The sequence below is a fragment of the Alligator mississippiensis genome, chromosome 1 (genome assembly GCF_030867095.1).
Source record: "Alligator mississippiensis isolate rAllMis1 chromosome 1, rAllMis1, whole genome shotgun sequence".
Taxonomy (NCBI): domain Eukaryota; kingdom Metazoa; phylum Chordata; order Crocodylia; family Alligatoridae; genus Alligator; species Alligator mississippiensis.
Window position 1 is genome coordinate 467,536,334 of NC_081824.1, and position 12,226 is coordinate 467,548,559.

General features: G+C 50.0%; 1 protein-coding gene across 10 annotated transcripts in view; it reads left to right on the forward strand.

Annotated features, from left to right (window-relative positions):
• FAM168A (family with sequence similarity 168 member A) overlaps positions 1–10,317 on the forward strand; it is a 335,671-nt gene extending 325,354 nt beyond the window's left edge. For all 10 annotated transcript variants that reach the window (XM_059722450.1, XM_019488413.2, XM_059722451.1 and 7 more), the window contains one exon: positions 1,697–10,317. The gene's annotated coding sequence lies outside the window, so the exon portion shown is untranslated. The remainder of the gene's footprint in view (positions 1–1,696) is intronic.
• The last annotated feature ends 1,909 nt before the right edge of the window (positions 10,318–12,226 follow it).

Here is a 12,226-nt window from a genome sequence, read left to right on the forward strand (position 1 = left end):
CTGGGAGCCCCTGCTCAGCTTTCCCTGCTTACTGAGAAATGCCCTCAGGATCTCCAGGGCGCTTGTTGGTAAGTGGGAAAAGTCACTTACCCAGACACACCCCAAAGATCCCAGGAGGTAAGCGGGGAAAGCCAACCAGGCACTCCCAGGAGCCCTGGGAGACCACATTGCCCATCCTCCAGCAGCATCAACGGGCAGGACGAAGGACAACATGTGTTTTGCCCAGTGAAGCAGATCACCTGAGCTGGGACATATCCTGGGACAGCTGATCCACTTCATTTGGTGACACCTACTTCCAGCATCAGCATCTGCTTTGAGTTTGCTGGGATGGCAGCACTTACCGTCTGCTACTGTTCATTTCTATCGTGGTAGCACCCAGACACAGCCCCCAGTAGGACCGGGAATACTATCACAATTAGGATCCTGGAAATACTAGCAGGCTGGTGAAGCCATCATCTTGGCCCTGCTTGGTGTATTTGGCCCAGGATCCTCAGTTAGCATATAGCATGTCTCATGGCAGCATGCAAAGCTCTGCCGTGCAGGTGGGAGGATGCAGCCACATCCCTAATTCAGCCTGTGGGGGTTATCTTAAACAAATCTTTCCTCACAGATGCACTATGTCTGACTAATCCTTCCTGTGAATAATCGTTACACAATGCAATTAGCAGACAGTGTCTGACCTGCATAGTTTTAATCCTGCATGTGGGCTGAAAATCAATAGTCTGCTAGAGATGTGCTGATGCTACTAGGAAACCAGCCCCTCTCCGTATACCACAGCAAAGCCACGCTGAAAGCGAAAAGTGTTGCTAAACAGCAGTAGGGGAATTGTTGGCCCTCCTCTTGCTTCTGGTATCTGGGGAGGGGGCGGTTCATCGCAGGCATCGGGTGTTGGCCCCAGCAAAGCCTGGGGATTTTGCCTAGGGTGTGCCAATGCTCCTGTTGGGATTTTAAAACCCGAGAGATTCTTCACCTGAGGGTCTTGCCCCTCCAATTGCCACCATTGAGGTCAGAAAGAAATCCTACCCGACAGTCAGATTGGCACGGGTTGTGCAAGTTGTGTGCCTTTCTCTGAATCAGGGGCACAGACCTCTTCCTTGCATCTCTGGAGCATATTTTAGCACACTGCAAGGGTGTTTCAGAAACCAACGGCCAAATGGCTGCTCACGCTGGACGCCTGTGACAAACTCGAAACACTGTGCACAGCGGAAGTCTGTGCTCAGATGAACCTGCAGCATTGCAGCTTGAAATATCATATAAGTTTTTTCCCTTGAAACAGAACTATTGTAAGAGGAAACATCAGGAACTAAGGGAAATTACTGTTCGTGTCCAAAACACCCTTGCACTTCCTGGCCCCGCAGTGGCAGGACGCTGACAGTGCCCTCACCTGCCTGCCGTACCGGTAGCAAGTAGTTTTGGCCCGTCTGCCTGGTAATTGTACGTGAGGCTTGTTCCCAACGTTTTTTAAGAACAGGATGAACCAACATTTGTCTAGGATAGGCTTGTTGGGGCTGATCCTGCCTTGAGTAGAGGGTTGGACCAGCTGCCCTCCTGAGGTCCCTGCCACCCCAACTTTCCTATGACTCCATTAAGCCTCTGCTGAGTTAACAGACATACCTGCCATGTAAAAATCTGGCCTTGCCTGTTTCCACCTCGGCATCTCTCATGTTCACCTTTCGTTGTGTTCCTTCTCTTCCAGATCTGGAGTCAAACATTGTATGCAACTACTCAAGTCTTACATTGGTGCTGGCCCGACCGTACAACGGCACCAAGTCTGTTTGCAAGAACAAAAGAACAAAAGTGCAAGGGTCACTTTATGCATTCTTTAGTGTTTTTTTGTAAAAGCTGCTTTTTTCTAATGTTCTGCCTCTCTTTCCTCCCCCGCCCCCTAAACCCACACACATCACGTAACACCATGTACTGACACTGAGCAATAGTCATGGTTTCTCTCTGGTCCTATCATTTTGAAGCTCAGAAAGTTCACTTGTCAAAAATGCCCAGTTCCGTGGTGCAAAGATGCCCGAGTCTTGTTTTGTTTGTTCGTATGGGTTTTCTCGGGTTTTTATTTTTGTTGTTGTCGTTGACAAGAGTCTAGATTTTATTTGACTAGTGAGAGCGGTTGATGTTCAGGGTACTATGTGAAAAGCACAGCGCTGGTAGGCAAGTTTATTCCAATTTGGTTTCATTCTTTTTTAGGTTAATAATATACATTATTTAATCTTCCATAATACGAGAAAATTGGTGTCTTCCAGATAGCTGTTATGATAGACGATAATTCATTACCTGCATTGAAATACCCAGCACATCCCTTGTTTGTAGAGTGAGAAACTATAAATATTAGCAGTATAACACACATGCATCTTAGGAGACAGGTTGACCGGTTGCTACCAGGGCTTTGGTCTGCTTTTGTAAACAGGGAGAATGCATTTCATGGGATGGGAAGGGAGAAGCGGAGGGGAGATGCATGGAGCATAGGAACTGCATCTCGCTGAGTTAACAGGCATCCCCCTGTCCCGAACCGGGTCATTTTCATCATGTAATAAAATCAGACAGCTCCTTCCCATTTGGTAGGAAGCTGCGGCTTGCTGACAGATGTATGCTGGGCTGACGTAAAAAGGAAACAAAGGGATTTCCAGTTATTAGTCATGAGGGCCTCTCCAGGATCCAGCAATTGGGGAAAAACGAGATTGGATAAGGCGAGGGAGAAGAGTGTCTCGGCAGAGCTGCGGAGAATAGAGGTTGCTTTGCCCTGCACCTGTCTGGGCACAGACTCCCCAGCGCAAGGCTTGTGACTAGACTGAGCTGCTTTCTAGCTCAGTCTCCCTTGGGGGACATTGATATCATGGTATAATTTGGGTTTTAAGAGCGGGCAGAGGTGTCTCCACTTGCATTGATTACTAATTGAGCGTAACTGTGCTGCAGCGAGGCCAGTCCCAACAGAAACTCCTGGGCCATCGTTTCCTTCTGCCCACAGTTTAACTCTGTCAGAGTCGCAGGGAGAGCTTGACCTGAGCACAGTTTTGCGCTGTCGAGGACACAGCACTTCAAAGGTGTACTTGTCAGCAGGTGGGATCCAGGGGGTGGAGATCGTGCTGCTTTGAAGGTAAAAGATGAGGGAAAATGGGGACCAGCATGAAGCAATAGCAATAAACGTGTTGCCTTTCCAGCTGTAAGGCATGTCACCGGAAAGGGCGGCACTCAGCCATTTACTTTGGCTTCGAAACTAAGGGCAGCAGGTTTGCACAACTGTTGGGTATGGATCTGCACTTGGATGCCCAAGAGACGACGCGCTCTTGTAGTCGCCCAGGCCTAGTGCGCAACGCGTTGGGTTTTTGCGAAGCGTCGGAGCAGAGCAATAAAGTTTGGCAGTGGGGCGGGGGGGGGGGAGGGAGGAGCGAATGGTGGTGTTTGCAAATGATGTTGAAGGGAAATTAGATTTTTTTTTTTTTTTTTGGAAATATCATTCCTAAACCCAGCACAAAGGGGGGAAATTTTAGAGAAATGCTTCTTTTCTTTGCCTCAAGTCGTGCCAAAAGAGTTGCATGCAGCTAACAGTAGGTCTGTCGCCGTGACTTCTCTTGGGCTGCGGGTCAGTGGCAACGGGGCAATCTATTTTTTTTTTTTTTTAATAGTAATCATTTAAGTCAAACCCAGCCGTATCAATGGGGTATACATCCTTGAGCAGCCAACAGGCCTGGCCTCCATACCCAGTCCAAGCGAGCGCTGTTACCCGATCATTGTCCGACATCTGTGCTAACTGCTGTGCTCTGTCCTGTGTCTGCCGGCCTCTTCGAACCTCACTAGGGATAGTATGAGAGTGACCCACGCAAGGGCCCTGCTTGCCACTCATCTTAGGCTTCTCCCCAGACTACATCATCTGTGATTTTAGATGTCAGATCCTAGAGTCTTTTTAAAGACATGTAAAACTACCGCGTCTTTACACCACTGGTTCAGCACCTGTGGGGGATTATGTGAGCGCTTAAGGATTTCCCAGCCTGGCGCCTGCAGTTTTCCTCGAGGATACGCTCTGTGCAGGGAGCATGGTCATGACCGGGCTCTTCCACTCTTCTTTCCCAGCCACTTTTTTTTTTAATGTTGGTCTTTGATCACATGAAGCGGCAGCATCAGCAAGGCCGCACCATGCTTTTTATATTTTCAAAGGGAACTCTTGTTAAACTAGCCGAGCTCTGATCCGCCTTCTCCCCCCACGCGTTTGGCCAGCAAACCAGTAAAAACCCCTCACCCACGTTCCAGTCCCTTGTTGGGGGGTGGCTTCTCCAACCCAGCACTGCAGGGGATGGGAAAGCAACGTTTCATAAGGATTAACACAGTTTGCAGCCTGCTTTGGGCTCTGCAAACAAGGATAGCTCCAGACACACCTCTCTGGGTTGCCGTTGTTCTTCCTTATATATCACGATCGATTCTCCCTTCTGCCTCTTGACAAAGGACCCTGGAAATGGCGCTCTCCCTTTCATTTCCTTTCCCGAAAGAAAATGCCAGGCTTTGTATTAGAGAGAGAGAGAAGGTATTACATGTGTACTACAGGTTGACAAAAAAACCCTTCTCCTCCACCTTCAGTTTTTCTCAGAGGACTGGTAACTCCCCCAAATCAAAGTTCTGCCTTTCGGCATCGAAGTTTTGAAAGCTGTTTAGGCCTCCGTTGGACCTGTTTTGCACGGATACTAATGAAGGCCCTAAAGAAAAAGGGGTAGGGCCTTTATGAAGCAGAGAGAAGCGCTATTATGATCCCTGTTGATGAGATCTGTTGAGGGTTGGGGTTTTCTTCTCCCTTCTTGGCTTGGCTGAATAGCAGCTCTGATGAATACGACCATGTTACGCAGGGGCTGAGAGGCTCATTGGCACCCTGGGAGTGGAGAGATGTAGAGTCAGCTTGTGTGCAAATAGCATTGACTCACCACCATTTTGCCAAGGCTGCTGGCATCTATTTTTGGATTTTCCAGTGTGGCAAGACTATGTGAAGCCCAACCCTGAGCAGTCACCTAAACAGGTGAACCTCAGAGGGCTCTTCCCGGCGACTTGGATGTCTCTGTTTTGACTAGTGCAGCGCAGGCCATTGGACTGCGGGACCTGGTCATGGATGCAACCGTTTGCCCCCAGCCCTTTTGTCTTGCAAATGGTCAGGCTTTACAGGAATGGCCACGGATGCCCACCCCCTCCCCTTTCTTCTCCCCGCTCCGTGATGTCCAAGGGGTCGGAATCTGAACCTGGGCCCAAATGTTGCAACGTGTCCTTTTTCCTTTAATAAGGGCCTCCGCTAAAACTCCAGAGGCACGGTTCACGTGGACTGTGGACCCCCATCTTGTGACGTGGGCCAGATTTTAATTCCCAAGATATCTGGCTTTTCCACTGAAGCCTCGCTGCCATGCAATCCTTTAGGATCATCCCATTAGTCCAGGATCCTCTCTGGCAGACATCTGCTGGGCAGTAGGCTACTGCAACCACAGTTGTAAGAGAAACCGGTATTGTAAACCTGCCCGAGTTCCTGTTTCAAGCAAGTCGCTGCTTTTGTAGGGAACAGAAACACCCTGCGCATTTACCATGACAAGCATTTCTTTGGCCTAGCCCTGCAAAGGGAGCGTGTGTCCTTTCCATGTGACGTGGCCATTGAAATCATGAGGCCACGTGGGTTGCCTTTATTCTCTCTAGGCTCCCAGTTTCTTCCCCCTTTTTCTGCTCGTGAATGCTTTCTCTGCTGCAGACGCCGCCATGTTTAGCTGTTTCAGGCATCGTGTTAGAGAAGAGCTCGAGGGTTTCTGTTATAACACAGAAAATAGAAAGCAGCCATCACTGAAAGGTAGATTTGTCAGGTGGCCATTGCCTAGGGAAGAGAGAGTGCCAGGAACACGGTGTGGACGCGCCTGCGTCTACAAGAGCCCCAGTGTACTTCAGATCAGGAACAGGACGTTGAGGGGAGTCGGCAATGGCTGAAATAGCCCCAAACTCTTCCAAAGAGTCTGTTCCTGCTCTCAGGCCTGGGGTAGATGTTTTTTGCTCTCCCCTGTATTTTGCTGGGCTTTTTACATACATGGCTGTGGTGTCAGCTGAGTTCCTGAGTGGTGCGAGATGCCTGTTAAAAAGCTGCTGTCCCATTAGCCACCCGGGCAGGGAGATGGAGACTGGCAAGGACTGAGAGCTTTTGAGGGGACTTGCAGAAAAGCCTGAGGCTCCCAAGGTGTTCAGCAATGCCCTGAATGCTAGTGTGTCTGGACAACGTAGATAGATAAAGAGGGGTTACTCACCTCCAGCCTGGCTCCTACCATCCCTTGTCCCCTTTCAGATTCCCTTTGAATCAGCAACTGGGGTTAAATTCCAGCAGCAAGAAATCCCTGCAGCCCACGCCTTAGTGGAAATAGGTTCACAGTCAAATCCACATCACTTGGAGCCGGTGTGTATCTCATGTGCAGTGGTGCAAATGCGCGAGATTGAGCTTTGTAGCCACCCGGTCGAACAAACTGAGAAGTAGCCACCCAGGGCTTTTCCTGTAAAGGCCCATAAGCATTTTCTCTCTCTTGATCAAATCAATCCCGTGAAGTGGGATTGCAGCAGGGTGCTGATTAACCTGTGTTTGCGTGGGCTCTGTCAGCAGCGCTGGGTGCTGCGGTATCAGATCCACTGGTCGCCTGCGAGGCATCCTAGAGACCTTCCAGTGCCGCGTTTGAAAGAGGAGTCTGGGTGGGTACAAGAGCAAGACACGTTGCAGAGCGAGCCGAAGCACCTGGCACAAAACCTGTGCTGGTTTTAGTCCTCTTATTGCTGGGATGATAAACCTAGGGCTAGAAAACCGTCCCTAACACACCAGAACCCAGTCATACTTTGCGGGGAGGAGGCAGAGCTCACAGGGCAGCAGACGGGCGACTGGAATGAGGCGTGATCGGCCTAATCCTGGTTCCAGCGTGGCGCTCGGGACTTGGGCAGGGACATCGTGAAGTGGTTGCATGCACCGCTCCACGGTAGGAGGCAGGGAAGTTTCTACCCTGCGTAGGGACGTGGGAGTCAGCCAGTCTTCATCGCAGTTGCAGGGCAAGCAGGGCGTTCCAGGCCACCGCCAAGTCCTGACGGCAGTAAAGCTTTTGCTGAAGTCAGTGCCTGGCCAGGAGCTGGAGGAACGGCTCTAAGGATGGGATCCCAAAGTGACTAGATAACTTTATCAGAGAGGCCAGATCCCTTCCTCGTGGTGAGCGGTGCCTCATTTCCACTGAAGCCAGCAGAGCTATTTCAGAAGCATGGCACCGTTCAGCACGAGCGAGGTTCGGAGCGAACTGACTTCGGTAATCAGCATCCAGTATTTAACACGAGGCACCTTTGTGCAACCGGTCCTCGCAGAGCTTGCCGCGATTGAAAGCAGCTGAGTGGAGGGAAGCAGGGCCTAAGGACCGTGGGGCTGTAGCTGTAATTAAGAGCCAGGAAGCTCAGACTTGGGTCCGTGCAAATGGGATTAAAATGTGTTCACATGTGATGGCTTAAAACCTTGCCTCCCTCGTGATGGGTTTTCTCACCCAGGAGGCACAGGTTGCAGAGCGCCTGGAGGTGCAAATCCTGCGAGAGTCGCGGAAAGGGGAAAGCACTGTTGTGACAATACCGATCAAAGCTACCGTTACCACCATTAACCAATCCCTTATATATCTTTGCTTTAAAACATGTACTGTAATGCAAGACTTGAAAAAATGCATATTAATAGTTGTGCTGGCCCGATTCCATGTCTGAGTACCTTGGGGCACGCTCCAGGAGATTGAACTGTGTGTACGAGTATTTGCTCCTGTATTTTATGAACAATAATAACCTAGTAAATCTTTTTGCAGTTCTGATCTGTAATTTAAGCGCTTTTTACCATAAGTGTTATTTAAGGTTTTGTTTTACTGATTGGTGTTTATTATTCTAAACTAGAGGAACTTTAGGGCTGGCCTGAAGTTGGACGCTTCTTTGAGCAACAGGGAGCATTTCAGAACACAAGTCTGTGGGCTTTCATTTCAAACGGGAGTGTGCCGCGTTACCAAGAATGCTAGGCAAACACTGAGCAGCCGGGACCCAATCAGCCCCGTTAAAACTGTTCGTTCCCAGACCAGTCTCCTCCCCCAACCTCCTCTCCTAAGCATCCCCTCTAGACTGCATCCAGGCCACTTTGGCTAGACCTCTTGGCTGATTTCAGTGGGGGCAGCAGGGAAGTGGCAAAGAATATGAGACCTGTATAGAGCCACGGTACAACCCTGGGGAGGAGCCCCTGCTCCTGCCGAGCCACCTTGCAAGAGTGCAACCCCAGACAGGAACCGCTGGGTCTGTTTTCCACCGTTAACATTGATCTAGAGCCCAGCCGAGCATGTTAACCATTCCCATATGAGCAGCTCTCTCTCCAGGACTTTCTGCAGCTCCCTAGTACTAATGCAAGGCAAGCCTTCTAGGGATTCCCACCGTGTTTGCTGTTAGCCAGAGAAACATAAAGCAACCTGACATCGGGCCTTGCTTTTCTTAGGGAGAAAACCAAGCTGAAAATGCCTTTCCATCGCGCTTGTTTAAAAAAAAAAAAAAAAGAAAGAAAATTCGATCAGCTTTAAATAGCCATAAAAGCCATCGGTCGTTGCAGAATTCCCAGGTTTTTCACCGGAAATGTTTTTGATCAGAGCAGGGGCTTCGTTTTGATGACACATTTGGACGCAGAGTCTTAAGAAATGCTGACAGCCCTCCATGGGCAAGCCCCTCCTCAGAGCCATCCACCTTCCTCAGCTTCTCCTTGCCCACAAAGCGGTTGCGCTCTGTTGGGCTACACAGCGCAATACGGGGCCATGGCGATGTGACCCCCCCCCAGCACGGTGCTGTGCTGGCGCTGATGTCCTTGAATCAAGATGGAATTGTCCCCATTCCTCTTTCACTTCCAGAGGCCCCGATGCCATGAGTTTTTGAGTACCAAGATGCACTTTGCTTATCACGCTAGACTTGCTTGCTAGACGAGTGGCTCCCCTGGCTGCAGTCCCCTACACCGCTCATTTTCTGTGCGATGTGCTTCAGAGTCTTTTCAGGGATCTTCTCGTTGTCTTCAAGAGAAGGTGTTTGTAGGAAGGAGGAAGGCGCATCTTCTGACGGGTCACAGACCCAGGGACGCTCGTTTAGATTCCCCGGTTATTGGGTATCCATCAGCTGGGATTTCCGCTAGGTGCTAGGGAAAGCAGGAACAGCAATGCCATTTCCTGAGAGCTTGCACCCACCGATGATCCCATGTCTAGAAGTGACCCTGCAACCCACAGTGCTCCTCCTCTTGGTGTCTAAAGAGGCTCTAGGATTCCCCCATCACCCGATCAAATTCCTCTGTGCTGCGGCTATTAAACCCAGATCTGTGCCGTGTTTATAAGGCATTTGGAGTCTGATACCGTGAGGGTCTGAGTGCCTCCTCCCTTCAGCAAAGCCAGAGCACTTAAACAGATGCTTAACTTGAAGCACGTGTATAAGTCAGCTTCACTTCCATTGGATTGAAGTGCTTTGCTGAATAGGGATTGTGCGTTTAAGCGTTTTGCAGAACTGTGGCCACTGTGGGGAGTTAATACTTCCCAGAAAGAGGATCTCTGAGATCAGTGCACAGAGACAACTGCTGTCACGAAGCAGCGCGAGCAACAAAAGCAGATGCATTTTCTATCACTGATGGCAGCTAGCCTTAAACGCAGTTCTCCCTCCCAATATCATGCTTAGCCTTTCCCCGATCCCCTTCCAGTGGAATTATGTTTGCTTGCAAGCAGGACAGGACTCTGGACCATTTTGCCTTTTTGCATCTCTGACCTGCAGGAGACTCGCACTAAAATCCGTGCAAACAGCCAGACCGTGTTTAGATCCCATAGCATGTAACAAAGAAATACTGCTTCCGGCTTGTATATTTTTCGTTGTGTTTCCAGGGGTGGAGGGGTGGTGTTTATATTTTTTAAATTCATTACAGTGCAGCTTGGATTTACCTAGTTTTTCAATTTTATTGGAACTCTTAAGCAAAAAAACAAAAAAAAATCAAAAGAAAAAATTTTAAAAAGTAAACATGTCTTCCAAGTTTAAATCAAAGAACTCAACGGCGTGCGTGAGACACAGCCTTGAGCCTAAGAATTGGAAAGCCCCACAGCTTCAGCTTGTGAATATGAAGTGTAAATCTGTTTTAATTTTTTTTAATTTTTTGTTTTTTTTCTTTTTGTTCTGTTTTTTTGTTCTGAAGATCAGTTAGTGATCTCCCTGACAGATTTAAGCCAAGAGTTTGTAACTGTATGATATTTACTGTAAGATGTAGAACATTCAATAACTATTAAAATGTTTCCAAAAAAATAATAATAACGATACTGCCTGGAGGCTGTGTTGGTTTGGGAGCGGGCGTTGGTTTGTTTGCGGGAGAACTGTTATATTGATAACCACCGAGCAATCGAGCTTGCAGCAGACAAGAATTGAAGAGGGCAGCAAGGTGAGTATTGTAGCGCGGGCTCTTCCTGGCCCATGCAGCGATATGGCCAACCTGGAATCAGTGGAGAACGTGCTCTTCCTTAAGCCATGCAGCAAAAAGTGATAGGAGGGTTTTCCCAGAAGGATGGTTTGCGTTTTGACCCTTGACTGCAGTACAAGGGGTCAGGGTCCAGCCAAGCTTGGCCGAGGTGTTGACCAACACCTAAGGAGAACGACTGGCTGGCATGTGAGATGAAGAACTGGAGGTCCCCCATGCCATGGAGGGGGCTGCGGCATGAACATTATTAATAGTGCATCTTGCACAGAGCATCTATCACAGGGGTGGGCAAAATATGGCCCAGGGGCCGGATCTGGCCCGCCAGGCCATTCTATCCAGCCCATGGGGCCCCTAAAAATTTTAGAAAATTAATCTTTATTTGCTCCTAGCTGCCTGTCAAAGATGACAGGAACCAGGGGCAGTAGGACCCAGAGGAAGCTGGTGGCAGGACCCAGCAGCAAGGCCTGCCCAGCTCTGCCCTCCCATCCAGAAACCCCTGCCTAGCAGAGGCTTCTGTCCTGGGACCATGGGGCTGTTCCTGCTTCCCTGCACCGGAAAGGGAAATGCGGCCCTCAGCAGTTTGCCAAAACTCGGTAAGCAGCCCTCTGCCCAAAATAATTGCCCGCCCCGATCTAGCACGTCATAGTAGTAAATCAATGATCATTGCCGATTAGTCACACTAACCAAGGCATTACATTTCTGATACTTGCAGCTTAAGTGTAACTTTGAAGCCCCTTTTTCCTTCCCAGGACATGCCTAGATCGAGGGCCCCGGATTGAGCTTGTTGCCTGTGGATCACCACATCCTGCTCTTCAGCAAACTAGTGAATCGCTTTGGGAGCTGAGGAGGAAGCCTGCTCTGCTCGGGAAGGATGCCAGCTCTGGTCCAGGGGGATCCCTCGGGGCGGGTCTCCAGGGGGGTTAGACTTTGAGCCCATTCTACCAACTTGAGACTGCGTTTCCATGAGGGCAGGACCGTGAGTCCCCAAACTGGGCAGCTAGAGCCAAATTCTGCCTTGATGCTCATTGGTAGCTCAGGTGTTGTGGGTGGGAGTCCCCCCTTTTTCTTTTCCCAGCGTGCAGGCTTGGATTCATGTTCCTACTCTAGATCTGCAAGGGGATGGGTGTCCTGGTTCAAGGCCACAATGCTCTCTGGATCACCTGCCCTCCAGGAGACGGAGATGGACACATTTTGGCACTGACAGCTGCAAAGAGCACCAGGGAGAAGCCACGCTTTACAGTGCAGCCGAGAGTCATGTCTCAGCCTAGCCCGAGCCTTTTATTGGTCTCCTGCTGTGTAGCGGGTCAGGCCCGTTGTCTCTGGGCTAATAATACCTGTGAGCCTTTCCGCGCCCATCTGATAGGGCAACAAGCTCTGATGAAGCTCTGGCAGCCTCAGGTACCACCTTGCTGTGGGTCCTGGAATAAATCCCTGCTGGGAATGGCTCAGGATCTGGGAGCAGCACCTTTCCTCCAGCAGGTCTGCTGGAAGAGAAGCTGCCTGTGGGTCTGGTTCGGGGCACTCGGGGAGATGGAGATGGTCTGGTTCGGGGCACTTGGGGAGATTTCAGTACTGTTGTGAGCAGGAGGTGGAGGTGGCAAAGGCAGTGAATTGACCTCTGCAGAAGGGTTTTGGTCTCCCCAGACTGGTGGGGGCCAGTTCCCAAAGCACCATTGCCCCACAAGGGCCAAGCACCGACTCCCATCCCAGCAGGACCTGCTGGGGGGATGAAGAGGAGACAGACAGTGGAGT